This window comes from Pinus tabuliformis, chromosome X (assembly GCF_031772625.1).
Source record: "Pinus tabuliformis cultivar Carrire ecotype Pingquan chromosome X, CPIR1, whole genome shotgun sequence".
NCBI classification, from domain to species: domain Eukaryota; kingdom Viridiplantae; phylum Streptophyta; class Pinopsida; order Pinales; family Pinaceae; genus Pinus; species Pinus tabuliformis.
The window spans coordinates 1,397,847,861-1,397,861,784 of record NC_142308.1 but is presented as its reverse complement, the minus strand read 5'-3'; positions in this window follow the sequence as shown (position 1 = coordinate 1,397,861,784).

Here is a 13,924-nt window from a genome sequence, read left to right as displayed (position 1 = left end):
GAAGCATTGTGAAACTGAAGCAATCATTCAAGACAATAATATTTATGCATTGTTTTCAGGCTTTAATGGTATTATTGGTTTGAATGCAATAATCAATTTTTAGTATTTGGAAAATTTATTCTAGAATTTGTATATCTTGCACTGATGTTATTTATGCAAGTTTCTATTCATGTGATCATCTATCTTTTATATGACCAAATGGATTTGTCGTTGGTCTCTAATGTGATTATACAGGTTAGTGAAGGTCCAATAACTATTTGTTGAGATAATTTCTAATATATATCAGATTTAATGGTTATCAAATTACAATAATTGTTTCCTTAATCAGACAATTGTTTTATCTTGATTTCATATTATAACAACTCTCCAAACATAGCAATAATGAGGCTAAAAAATATCAGGTTTTAGAACTATTTTTTTAATCTGATATTTACTTAAAAAATTCATGTTAAATCCCCATTTTAAACCCTTTTCATCTGGCATATAGGAACTATTTTATATTTTCCACGTTAGGACAATTTTCTTTGTTTGTTATATTTAGCTAGATTGAATTTGGAATGAATGTTTCCTTGTGTAGGAGAAAACCTCCTTGGTGGCCTGACTGAGCCTACATTTTAGTCAACATAAAAGATTGCCTCTTTCAAGCGCTTGCGAGTAGGAAGCTCTTTCCTTCCTTCCTGTTGATAGCAATAAGAATTGTCATATGTTAGTAGTTGGAAAATAGATTTAGTGATAGTTTAGTTTAGGATTTTATCTTTTTAGGCTTTTATATAAGTTTAGATTTGATTAGGAATTTAGTTTAGGTTATACTTAGGTAGAGGCAACCGGGCCCATATACCGTTCAAAATCACGACACCAAATGGAAAAGGGTGTAATTGGGGCCTTGTCCATCAACACCTTTGTACCACTTGTTTTTGTAGTATGGAATTCCTTTTCATTCTTATCCTACTCATTAAACCCTAAAGGATGACATGCTTACTCTTCTCCCTTTCTTTGTCTCATAAAAATAATGAGAAGGATACTGGCTATCCTTTTACCTCTTTTTCTGTCTCGTTAAAATTTCATGAAAGAGACACCTTGTATCGAGCATACTACTACCTCTTCTTCGAGCTCGTTGAACCATGAAGAAGACACCCTAGCAAGTAACTTTCAACCTCTTTTTTGGGCTTGTTAAAATGAAAAAAAAATACACTATTGAGCTTACTTGTCTTTTCTTTTGTGCTCATTGAAATATTAAAGATGTAAACACAAAAGGGGGGGATCTCTGAAATCTATCATTCAAAATGAAAGTGTTAGTCATGCCACTCTTCAACATGGAAGCTATTTGTATCATTATGTCACAGATGGGTTTTAGCTTTCTTTGGAGTCATACCATACATATAAGTCTTTTTATTCCTTTGACTGGTTACTCTTTCAACCATTATGGAACATGATTCAATGCTTCCCACATTTTTGCATGATATCATGTGGTTCTCATTAGTCAATGTTTTAAAGTCATTTTTGTGTTGCAATACTATATGTTCAACATAATCATGATGATAAACCTCACAAGAAAGTTTGAAATGTCAATAATAAAAAATATCACATGTTTGACTTGGAAACAAATCCCTAATAGAATTTTACACCTTAGTCAGCCATATATAGTCCTTGTTGACCTTTTGTGTCAGCCATTCGTATGTTATTTGTACTTGGTGACTTCATCTCTTCACATCATCTCTCTGTGTATTTCATGTTGATTGATGGGGGTTATGTTAAGGTCATCCTTTGATGGATCTTCTCTTGTTGACCTAAGATCATTTTCTAGGATATAAGTATACAAAACAATAGTACATTCGATCTTGTAATCCTCAATGGCAAGTTTCCATGTATTTGATATTGGGTTTACCTCATTCAATCTTGATCGGTCGAATCCATGAGTTTTGGATGTCAACTAATTTATTCACACCCAATAGATTATGATAGGAATCTTGGGGTCAATTTTCATCATTGATGGTTCCCCTTGCATCTATTAATGATATACTTCAATGATTGGTAATTAAATGGTTTCTACCATGTTCAACACCAATGCATCTATACACATGAAATAGATTCATACCATTAGGGTTGGGATGAAGACCTTGGTTTTGGTACATCTCAATATTATATTGTAGCCCTCCCAATATGTGATGGAGTTTGTACCATATCATGTACTTTGAGGACTACTATGGGGTACCTCTCTTCTATATGTCCATAGTCCTAATAATGTATATTATGACATAGAACCACATTGCATAGTGGCTATGATCTACATTGATCCAATGTGTATTATTTTGTGGCCATGTGCTAGAATTTCATGTCATGGATCCATAATGTCTAGTTTTAGTGGCCATGTGTAGCTCTTATTTATGTCGAGCATTGGTACACATACCTCAGGGATGGCCTATTTATGATCGATACTTGGTTGTCAGTTTTTCTCCAATCTAGTTCCTTGAATTATATCTCCTTCCTTTATTTTGATATCTGGGTTTAATTCATTTTAGTCAATAGTTTCGCGTTTGACCCCATGCATTAGGGGGGCATATATTATACTTGTATTTACCACCATAGGTCTTATAAGGAAATTATTAGATGTTATAGGGCCAAAATTACATAATTTAGTAATCTATCATAATTATATTATCACAATTTCATAATTATGAAATAATAATTATTTCATAATTGAGAAAAATTCATAATTAAGGAGAAAGTTCATGGTGAGTTGGGAAAAGCTCATATTTGAGCATGAAACTTATGCATGAGCTGTGATTTCTTTGTTCATATTCCATCAAGTCTATCCATGAATTTTATCCACCCAATTCACACGCCACCAAGCCTAACTTCTCTTGGCCCTAAGTGTATAAATACATCATCATAGACTAGCAAAATCATATATAAATAAAACCTATCAAATGGGGAAGAGAAGGAGAAAGTGAATATAGTGCATTGTTACTAGGAGATCTTTCCATGTTGCATAGATGAACCCAGTCTATGTGTGTCAGTCGAGGAAGGATGAAGATCAAGGAATCATAGAGGAACAACCAATTACTGATCTAGATTGGATAATTTTATTATTTTTCATCCATATTTATGCTTTCAAAGTGGAAAAAGTGGAGGAATTAGCTCATAGGAACATTTTTACTTGTGGGTCCTAGTTTTGTGAATTGGGGTTTGGAACATTATAGAAATACTTTGAGGTATAAAAAATGTTTTTTGGGAAATAAAACTTTATTTCCTAGGCATTTCACCCCCTATCACTATTCTACAAATAAATACCTTTCCAACAATACAATAATTGCCTCAATTGGATTTCATATGCAAAAGTTATGCCACTTGGAAGTTTACATTCCTATTTTTCTCACTATGATTTGAGAGGTTGCCATTTCATCCCCCATTATTCATAGAAAATGGGATAACTAGGTGACCATGATGAATAATACTCTATAAGAATCAATATTGTAGCTCTAGTTAAGAGTTCAAGGAGTCAAACTTAATCACTAGTAGGCTATCAAGCGATGTTATAACCAAGCCACTAGGAGGAAAAGGCATTCCATTCTATTGGAGTTAATTTTGTTCCATAGATGAGCAGAGTAATAGGGAGTGGGTGGAGAGAGAGAAAACATAAAGGATTTGTGAATTTTAGTATCCCATGGGCCACACATCTCATTTAGTTATATTTACATCCATTTCCATTCAGAGAAAGAGAGAGTAGAGAAACCTCACCTTACATCTAGGTTTTCTCTAGAAAGAGTTTCCCAGGTCATATCTTATGTTATTTTGGTTGTGAGTGATTGTATTTGTGTATGTTCTATATTTTCTATATTTCATATATTTTATGCATAAGCATAACACAATAATTAATGAGTCCAAAAATATAAAGATAAATTAACCCTCATCATGTAGATTTCAGATTTTCAATTTTTTATGTCGATTTTTTGTGACCAAGTTTCCAGTGGAATATCCACGAAAATTTACATATTAATTACTAACGTACAACTTTATCACTGTAATATTCATTTATATAGATAAATAATATTTTTTCTCGCTCTTATAAGTTGTTTTCTATGATCATGACGTATTTCTACATTTTATGATTATATCTCATTATATATGCTAATTTGCCTTTCTTTGGAGGAAAATATCATCTTTGTGCATTTGTGAATGTTTTTAGGTGATAGGGTCAAGGCACTAGAGAAATATCTCTAGGTGAGGAGAAAGGCTTTCAACTTTTAGATCAAGTCTGCAATCTACACTTACATGTAAGGATAGTCAGGTTCATTCCTTCCTTTATCTCTTCTCTTTTAGGAAAGGAATTGTATTCAATTAGATATTGGGGAAAAATGGTTGTGCCATCTATTTTCAATATGGTAGATCATGAGGTGGGATCTATGGGACACTTGTCCCTTTTCTCTAGAGTAAAAAATGGGAAAACACTAGACATTCAAATAGGTAGGAAGTTAGACCAAATCAATTAATTGGCACATAGAATGAGGTAGAGATCAAGAAGTTTGATATGTATCCTCACATGTATATGTGAACCTCATCTTCCTCATTTTAAGGGAGTTTGTTACATATTGGTGATATATAATATGACCTTATGGGTTGATATATAGGTGAATGATTATGATATGCATTATGTAAGGAAATATTTTAGTTTTTTACACTTGTATTTATCTTGAGCTATGTTCATTTATGCGTCATTGCTCTAATGATGTGTTTAAACACTAGCTCTTTCTTGGAAAAAATAGCTCGGTAATCTACATAGTCCCTTGCTCTTCCAACATAGTACCATAGCTAGTGGTTTCAGATCTAGCCTATTGCATATGATTCCTTTGGAGGTTTTTAATTTTATGCACTCCTAATCAATCAAATATATTTTGTATATTGACTCAAGGTTTCAATTTGTAGACTGAATATAGGATAAGATCTTTAAATCAACATCATGCATTCCAAGAAATATCCATGGTTTTAGACAACCACAATTATGGTGTTGGTGAAACATGCACATTACCTAACATAACCTACCCTACATTACCTACACTTCATCTAAACTTTATATTTTTAGCAGTTACTATTTATATTGTCTATTTTTAGAGAGGATTGCAAGTAGGGTGGCATGTGGTAGTGCCTAGGAATTGACTAGGTAGTGACATGGATTTTTCTTGTTCATTAATTTTCACTTCTTACTATCTAGACACCCCATCCACAATTGCACACTTCCTTCCTATTTCTAGGGACAAACCTTTTCTAGAATCTTATCCTCTTATCCCAACTTTATCCTAGGAAACATTATCCTTTGAATTTCAGTCCTATTCTTATATTTTTTTCAATTATTTAGCTAGGAGTTACATGTGTGATTTATTACCTTATTTATCACTTGTTTTTGACTCATCCTATCGTTAGTCAACTCTATTATTTATTCTAACTCTATTTTAGTCCCTACAACTCCATTTTTTCCTATTTCACTACAACTAAGGGAGAGTTTCTTTTCTACTAGTTGTGCATGCTCAAGGAACCACACAATGCAAATTGATCCTCCTTGGGAGAGTTTTATTTAATTGTAATAAAGTAAAGAAAAGTAATACAATTTAATTTGAATTGGTCCTTCAATCACTTAGTCTATTTGAGTGTTATTTCATTCTCTCTTCTCTTTTTTGTGTTTTAATTGCTAAATAGTTGTTTTATCACAACTAGGTCTTGAAATTTTCCTTAAAATATAACATATGGAATATGGGCATAAGAGTGGAAATATTATTGACTAATAAAGTGTTATAGGAGTTTACAAAAGCTATAGGTCCAGGTATCAAGGATAATCAATAAAAAAATTTCATGGATGAGAAGAAGGATGATGTTGTAGGAAGCATACTGATCTATATCTTTAGGGAGATTCACTATCATACAAGTAGGATTGGTTGTCCAAATGTTGTTTGTAATAAGTTAAAGGCTCGTTTCATAAAATTTACATAAGTTAAGTTATGTATATTGAGAAATACTTGATCTCTTTGGACCCTCTCTTTTTAAAATAACTTGAACTTACCTAGCCGATGAAGAGTAATTTGAATTGAAATTAGGTGAATGCAAAAAGTGTTTTTGAAATACTTATAGCTATCTCATAGAATTGTCCATAATGAATTTGAGGAAACCTTAGGATATATTCTATTCACATTACATTATAGTTGTACTTCCAAAAAGTTATGGTAGGGATTATACTTCTGATTCTTTCTATTGTTAGCTAGCTAGGACACAGGAAAAATTACTTGATCAGAGGGAAACTCAAGTTCAAAAAACATGAACATTTCTTGAAAGGAAAAGGTCAACATACTTATAGAGAAATAAGTTGTAATGTAGTTGATAGAAAGAATGTGATTGAATCCATCAAACTATTAAGAAAAAATATGGTTTTTATATTTTGAATAAGAAAGGTGGAAAGAAGATGACCTACCATTATTGTGGAAAAGTGAGACACATGGAGAAGAATTATCGGTAGAAAATGAAGGACATGGGGGGAGTGGAGGGAAGGGGGAGTGAAGAATATTGAAGGATATGTGTTGATCAAAATATTAACCAACATACAACACCAAACTTCCTAAGGTAGATAATTATACATTTTATGCTAGTGCTTCTCAGGCCTTACATGCTAACTGTTCTTCTAGTCATTGGATAGTCAACTCTAGTTGCACATATCATATGGATAAAGATGCTTCTCTCATTTCTTCATTAAGTGAAGCTATAGGAAAAATATATCTTTATAGTAGATAATTATGCAATCGATATTGCTACTTGTGGAAGGATTCAATGCTATAATGGTGTGTCTAGAGATGTGCATCATGTACCTAGTTTGAGTTCCAATTAGTTGTTCTTACAGAAATGAACTAAGACCAACAAGAAGGTGGAAATTTTTCTTAGATAAAAGTGTTATTTTTTTATGAAGGAAATCCACAACAACTTTATTGTTTTTGCCAAAAACCTTATTGAACATAAGGATATACTACATAAGGTTTTTTTTATTTTCCAAAGAAATATCTAGGATGGATTGCCCTCATAAGTTAGATAGACGATCATAGCAGAATTTGGCAATAATCACTTGAATTTTTTTATTTTTGTAGCTTGAAACTAATTGTGAAGCATAAAATGGTTAGTAAATGTGTAAGGTTGTTTCCTCTATTGGAGTAGGTGAATCATGTATTCCTAGTAGGCATCATCAAGGCTCTTTTGAAATATAGAAGAATTGGAGAGAAAATAATTAGTTGGAACTTGTCCATAATAATGACCTTTGTTCCATGAAGTAGCCACCAATATATAGTGCAAGGTATGTTTTGAACTTCATAAATAAATTTTATAGGTATACTTATATATATATATCTATCTATATATATATATATAGATATATAAAATAAGTGTCATTTATTTGAAAAGTTCAAGGAATTTGGGGCATTAGCTAAAAATCAATGTGGTTAATTTGTGAAATGTTTAAGATACTAGTGGATGAGAATATGTGGGAAAGGAGCTTGAAAAGTATTTGTCATAGAATGGGAGAGATCCATACCTTACATTCCTTAACAAAATACCATTATAGAAAGGAAAAATCAAACTTTGATAGAATGACATGTTGTTTGCTTTAGTCCAAAGGTTTGTCAACTAAGTTTTGAGTAGAAATTGTTTACTATACAAATTGTTTGTTAAACCTAATTCAAACTAAAGTTATTTGGGTTATCTCCTACTGAGAAATTGAATGGGAGAAAACCATTCATTGGACATCGTAGAAGCTTTGGATGCATAGTGTGGGATCACATTCCAAATTATATAAGAAAGAAACTAGATGTAAAGATTTATACTTATACCATAATGAGATTCTTTGAAGAGTTTAAGGCCTATAATTTGTTCAAAATTGTCAAATAGGGGATTATCTATAGAAGATATACTATCTATGATGAGAAATCATTAGATATCACTTTGATGAATTCCTCTTCCATTTTATTAAGTAGTGTTCCTTTGGAAATTATGAGGAATTTTGGATCTATTGACTAATTTATAGTACCATTGACTTCTTTAATTGAATTGAATTATAATGAACCTTCCATAATATAATTGACCACCGTTTAATAGAATTGATTAAAGTTTCTAGAATTGGTGTACGAGATATGAATGACTCAAGAAAGGCTAGAAGTAAAAAATCATTTGGTATGTTGCTATAATGGATCATGTTATCCAAATACATATGCTAATTAACATGGCTAACCCAAATGGGGGAATGTTATGAATGATGTATATTATTCCTTGATAAAGAATGGAATAAGGGACCACATTCTTCAACTACAAGGAAAGGATGTGGTGAAGTGTATACCTCCTTTTCTCTACCTTTGTTATGGCATAATAATTCTCTTATTTCTTCAGGAAACAACCTTGGATATTATATTATAATATAGTTCTTATATATTCATGCTTTTACATAGACATAAGTGTACATGCTAAAAAATATAACCACCATACCCTAATCTAAACCTACCACTAAAATACATACACATTCACTCGTTGGGCCTTGGCCTTGACCTCCATATTATGAATATTTGTAATTAATTTTATATTTTTACAATGCAAGGTAATTAAAACTCAATACACATGGCTTAAATCCAATCACATAAAACATCTTATACAATAATACCTGATTTAACGAAATATAATTCAAAGTCAAAAATAAAAAAAATTACATTAGGCCCAAACAAATTCACATTAAAGCCTCTGGAAATGGATCAACCTACTTATTACAATTGAATAAGTCCAAATGTTGAGTAAAATTATATTTTTCTCTCTCAAAAATATTGATGGGCCTACCAAATAAGTACAATTTAAGGCCCACTTGACCTTCCTTTAACATGTTTAAACCTATCCTTTTGCATTTGATAATGTCTTTTCCAAGCTATAATGTGTTCTTAGGTAGGTTAGGATATATTTTCTATATCTTGTTGCCTTATACATTAAATGTGAAGGATATTAAGGTTTTATTGTGAAAATCATGTTGGAGACCAGCATGAGAGAATTAAGGAGGCTTGTTCCTAGCTATAGGCTAATCATAACTCAGTTGGCTTACGATAAGTTACTACCTCTTTGTGGCTCGAAGTACACTAAGGGACCATATCCACTTTTTTAGGATTTTTGGAGGGAATAAGTCCTCCCTTAAAGGAGGCTTACCCTAACCCACTTTTTGAATAAATAAGAAAGCCTAACAACTCAGTAGGGATTCAAATTCTATACAAAAGATAATGATTATCAGAGAAGGAGATTAATGAAAAGAATTTATTTGTTCTTATTCTAAGTTTTCTTCAAGGGACTTGAGTCTCCTTGTTTTAGGGCCCAATCCAAGTGCTCAAACCCATTCCTTTGTACATTTATTTCACATGCATTTAGCCTAGTTGTGTTTTTCTACAAATATTGTTTATGGGAAAAGCAGTGTCCTTGTAAATTTATAAGTGAGCTCATTATTGAATCTTGGTTGTGTACCTTGTGATTATAATCATGAAAAATAGTTTTATTTATGTAATAGTAGTTCCCACTATAAATTCAACTCATCTCATTCCACTGTCATTTCACTTTCTACAATTAGTAGTTTGATAGTTTCTTAATCATTTTTTTTTATTAGATGAACATTTACTTTTCTTGCAGATTGATCCAAAATCTTTTGCTTATAGATGTGTTAAAGAATTACATGCATAAATTGTAGCTTAACATAGAAAACTTAATGTGCACATGCGAGAAGAGGAGAAACACATAAAGCATGAAAGAAGACAACAAGACTTGATAACGGAGTTTGTTTGACTTGGACTACGTCTCCGGGCCACTCGATCAATGGGGAGGCCTTCATTCATCAAGTGGCATGAGAAAGAAGAGTACAAGCATCCATTACAAAAAAGGAGTTTTATACCTCCATACTAAAAAATGACCAAAAAATGTAGAACTCTGATGGAGAAATGGACAATGCCATTGCGTTCGTGGCGTCGAGAAGTGCTGAAACCATATAAAATTTGTCAAATTCTGACAAAGTGAAAATTCGGCCCTCCTGCAAAATTCTGCCTCGAACTGCATGCATTGCCTCCCTCTGCTTGGGCACACTGAGAAATTGTGTTTAAGTATAAAATCGCTGGTGGATTTTCCCAGGTTTCTATTATGGCGCATTGGTTGGGGATTCGATTAATAGGGAGGAGGTTGGGCGGTCAAACCCCGCCTCCTCCTTTTTGCATAACAAAATTTATTTATAATGAAAAATTTGGTTGGGTCGGGCCCGCCTTGGGTGGCCTGCCCATCGTACCCCCGCTATCATGCTGTTGTGTTTCCATTTTGGGCGTGGTTGGGTCCAAGCCTCGAGGGCCGACCCACCACCCGTTACCCATTTGTGTATGGTGCAAACTCGTGAGTTGTTGGGTGCCGGTGTCATGGCCGCCCACCCCATTTTTGGGTTGTGGTTCTATGGGAGGGGTTGGGGGTCATGGCCCGCCCCTCCACCATTTTTATATTAATTCGATTGTGAGTTGGGTTGGTGGGGTTGGTGGCCTGCGACCCCCTTTTTTTATCTTTTTTTGTTAATAACAACAAAAATGTGCATTTTTTGGAATTCGGTTTTTGACCAAAGGGGTCTTTTTAAATAGGAAATGATTTCACCCGGAATCTGATTGGAGTTGGCCGGATTCCATCCACAGGAAAAGTTCTAATTATGCCTTCATTAATCTTGCCCAGTCATCAAAAGTCAACCCAACTTTGACTGCTTATATCTCCTTCATCCAGACTCGGATTGGAGTGCAGTTCGCATCGTTGGAATTAGGGCAATGAGCACTTCGATATGATGTCAAGTTAATCACATTTCCTCCACTTTGAATTTTGAGCCTTATCCATGCCACTAGTGTCTAGAGATCCTCCTGGATCAATCCTCCCCATTCAATAGCTTTTGGACCACCAAAATATTTATCAATCAATTGGCAAGTGAGGGTATTGTTCCCTCACTCTTTCGTTTTCCAGCCATTTTGCGTTGCTAGGGTGCATCCCCTTGAAACCAACTCGAAGGTATTCCACATCTCCTTGTCGTGAAGTCCTGGTTCTTCTGTCAAGGATGATGTCTTCAAGTAACTCATCGAGATACTCTGGTGCAAAGTCATCAACTATAGGAACTGTGCCCACCTCTTCGGTGTCCATAATCAATGGTGGCTCATACAACTTTAAGTTCTCCACATTCACTACAGAGTACATTTGCATATATATCGGCAAATCGAGATGGAAGGCATTGTTTCCAATATTCTCCAAGATGGTGAATGGACCATACTGGATTGGTCGCAACTTCTTCCCTTCTCCTTTCGTCCTGGCCTTGCTGATATGGAACCACACTTTGTCACCCAATTGAAATTGATGGTTGACTTGGTGTTTGTCATTTCGAGCCTTGTACCAGGCTTAACTTTTCTCCAACTACTCCTGTACTGCTTGGTGAATCAACTGGATCCGCTAAATGAATTGTTGCGCTTTGTCCCTGTCATCACATCCACTGGAGTCAACTTCCCTTCCAAAGACCATATCAAAAGCGTCTTTTGGCAAGAAGCCAAAACATGTCTCAAATGGTGAACGATGCATAGATGAGTGCACTGCTCGATTGTAGGAATGTTGCACATATGGAAGATGCTCATCCCACAACTTAGGATGTTTCCAACAATAGCCTTGCAACAAGTGTACCACGGTGCATGTGACAACCTCTATCTATCCACCAGTCTGTGGATGAAATGTTGTGCTTCTTTTCAACTTGGTGTCCATCATCTTCCACAAGCTGGTCCAAAACTCTCTGAGAAAGTGAGAGTCTCGATCTGACACAATCTATGTGGGCAACCCAAAATGGATCCAAACATGCTGAAAGAAAAGATAAGAAGTCTGCTTTGCAGTGATCTGCTTTTTACAAGGCATTAAAATACACATCTTACTAAAATAGTCAACGACGACATACAAAGAGTCATGAATTTTCCTAGACAAAGGCAAACCTCCTACAAAATCCATCAACACACTTTCCCATGGACGACTCGGAGTAGGGAGTGGTATGTAGAGCCCTAGTTTTCTATTAGAGGGCTTTGAAACAGAACACATCACACATCCCTTTACACAGTGAGTCACAATTTTCTTCATATGAGGCCAAAAACAAAATCTTTGTACATGACACAAAGTTTTTTCGACACCAAAATGACCAAACACAAGGGAGGTGTGGGCCTCCCGGATTACATGTACCCTTTCTTCTATGGGTATGCACAATTTACCAAGGTGATACAACAGTTTCCCCTGTAAGTGATAGGGTTCCTCTAGTGAACCATGGGTTAGTTTTGCATAAATCTCCTAAAATTCATCATCGTTAGCATATTGTTCAGCGTAACTTTCAAAAGATAACGAAGCATTATGCAAGATAACAAAAGCAGAAATAGGAGTGTGAGATAGCATATCGGCCACTTTGTTGCTAGTGCTCTTCTTATACTTTATTACCAGATGAAACTGCTGCAGAAAACCCATCCACCTGAAATGATGAGATTGTTGCAACTTGGTCTGTGACTGAAGATACTGCAAGGGCTGATGATCTGAATGGATGATGGTCTCCTTGCCAATCAGGTAGTGTTTCCACTTTTTAACACTCTGGACCAAGGCATATAATTCCTTGACATAAGTGGGATAGTTTATCACAGCCTGAGAGAACTTCTCTGAATGGTAACATATCGGCTTCTTTTGCTGCATCAGTACAGCTCCCATGGCATATCCGCTGGCGTCTGTTTCGATCTAGAATGGCTGTTGGAGATCTGGTAAGGCTAAGACCGGTGCAGTGCTAATATTTTCTTTCAATGTTTCAAAGGACTTATGCTGCTTTCCTCCCCATTGAAAGACTTGCTTTACAATTGTCAATGCGTGTAAAGGTGTTGCAATAATAGAGAAATTGGCAAGAAATCTTCTCCAATATTGTACTACACCTAAAAAGCTGCGAACCTTGATTACACTAGTAGGCTTAGGCCAATTTACAATTGCTTCAACTTTAGAAGGATCAAATTTTAGCTGACCATGACCAACAATATGACCTAGGTAAACCAAAGAGGATTTCCCAAACTCACACTTTGACAATTTTACATAGAGTTTTTTGTTTTTCAATACATCAAGCACTTTCTTCATATGACATACATGTTCATTCCAACTTTTACTAAAGATAAGAATATCATCTAGATAGACAAGAACAAATTCATCAATGAAAGGCCTAAAGAGATCATTCATGACCCTCATGAAAGTGGCTGGAGCATTGCAAAGTCCGAATGGCATCACCATCCATTCGAACAACCCCTGTTTGGTCTTAAAGGCGGTTTTCCACATATCCTGCTCTGCAATTTGGACATGGTGATAACCACTACGCAAATCCAATTTGGTGAAATAGATAGCATTCTTTAACTAACCTAATAAGTTATCAATGCGGGGAAGAGGGTAATGATTTTTCATTGTGATGTTGTTTAGTGCTCGATAATCCACACACATCCTCCATGTGCCATCTTTATTCGACACTAAGACAATCGATGAGCTGCATGGAGAAGTGCTTGGTCTGATGACCCCTTGGTTCAACAGTTCCTGCACCTGCTTTTTGATCTCCATCTCAATGGTCAACATCTTGTACATGCCAATCTTTGCTAAAGGAGCGTCATGCTGCAAATGGATCTCATGTTGGATTTCCATCTTCGGAGGTAATACCCTTGGTTCCTGAAACATATCATCATAGTTAGAAATTAATTCACATAATTCCTTTTTATGCACATGATCACAACCTTGGAAAGCATCAGATAATTCTGCATATTTTCCCCTTACAACCATAAGCATGCAACCCTTATTGGAGTTCACCAACCTCTTCATTTGTCTTGCACTTACA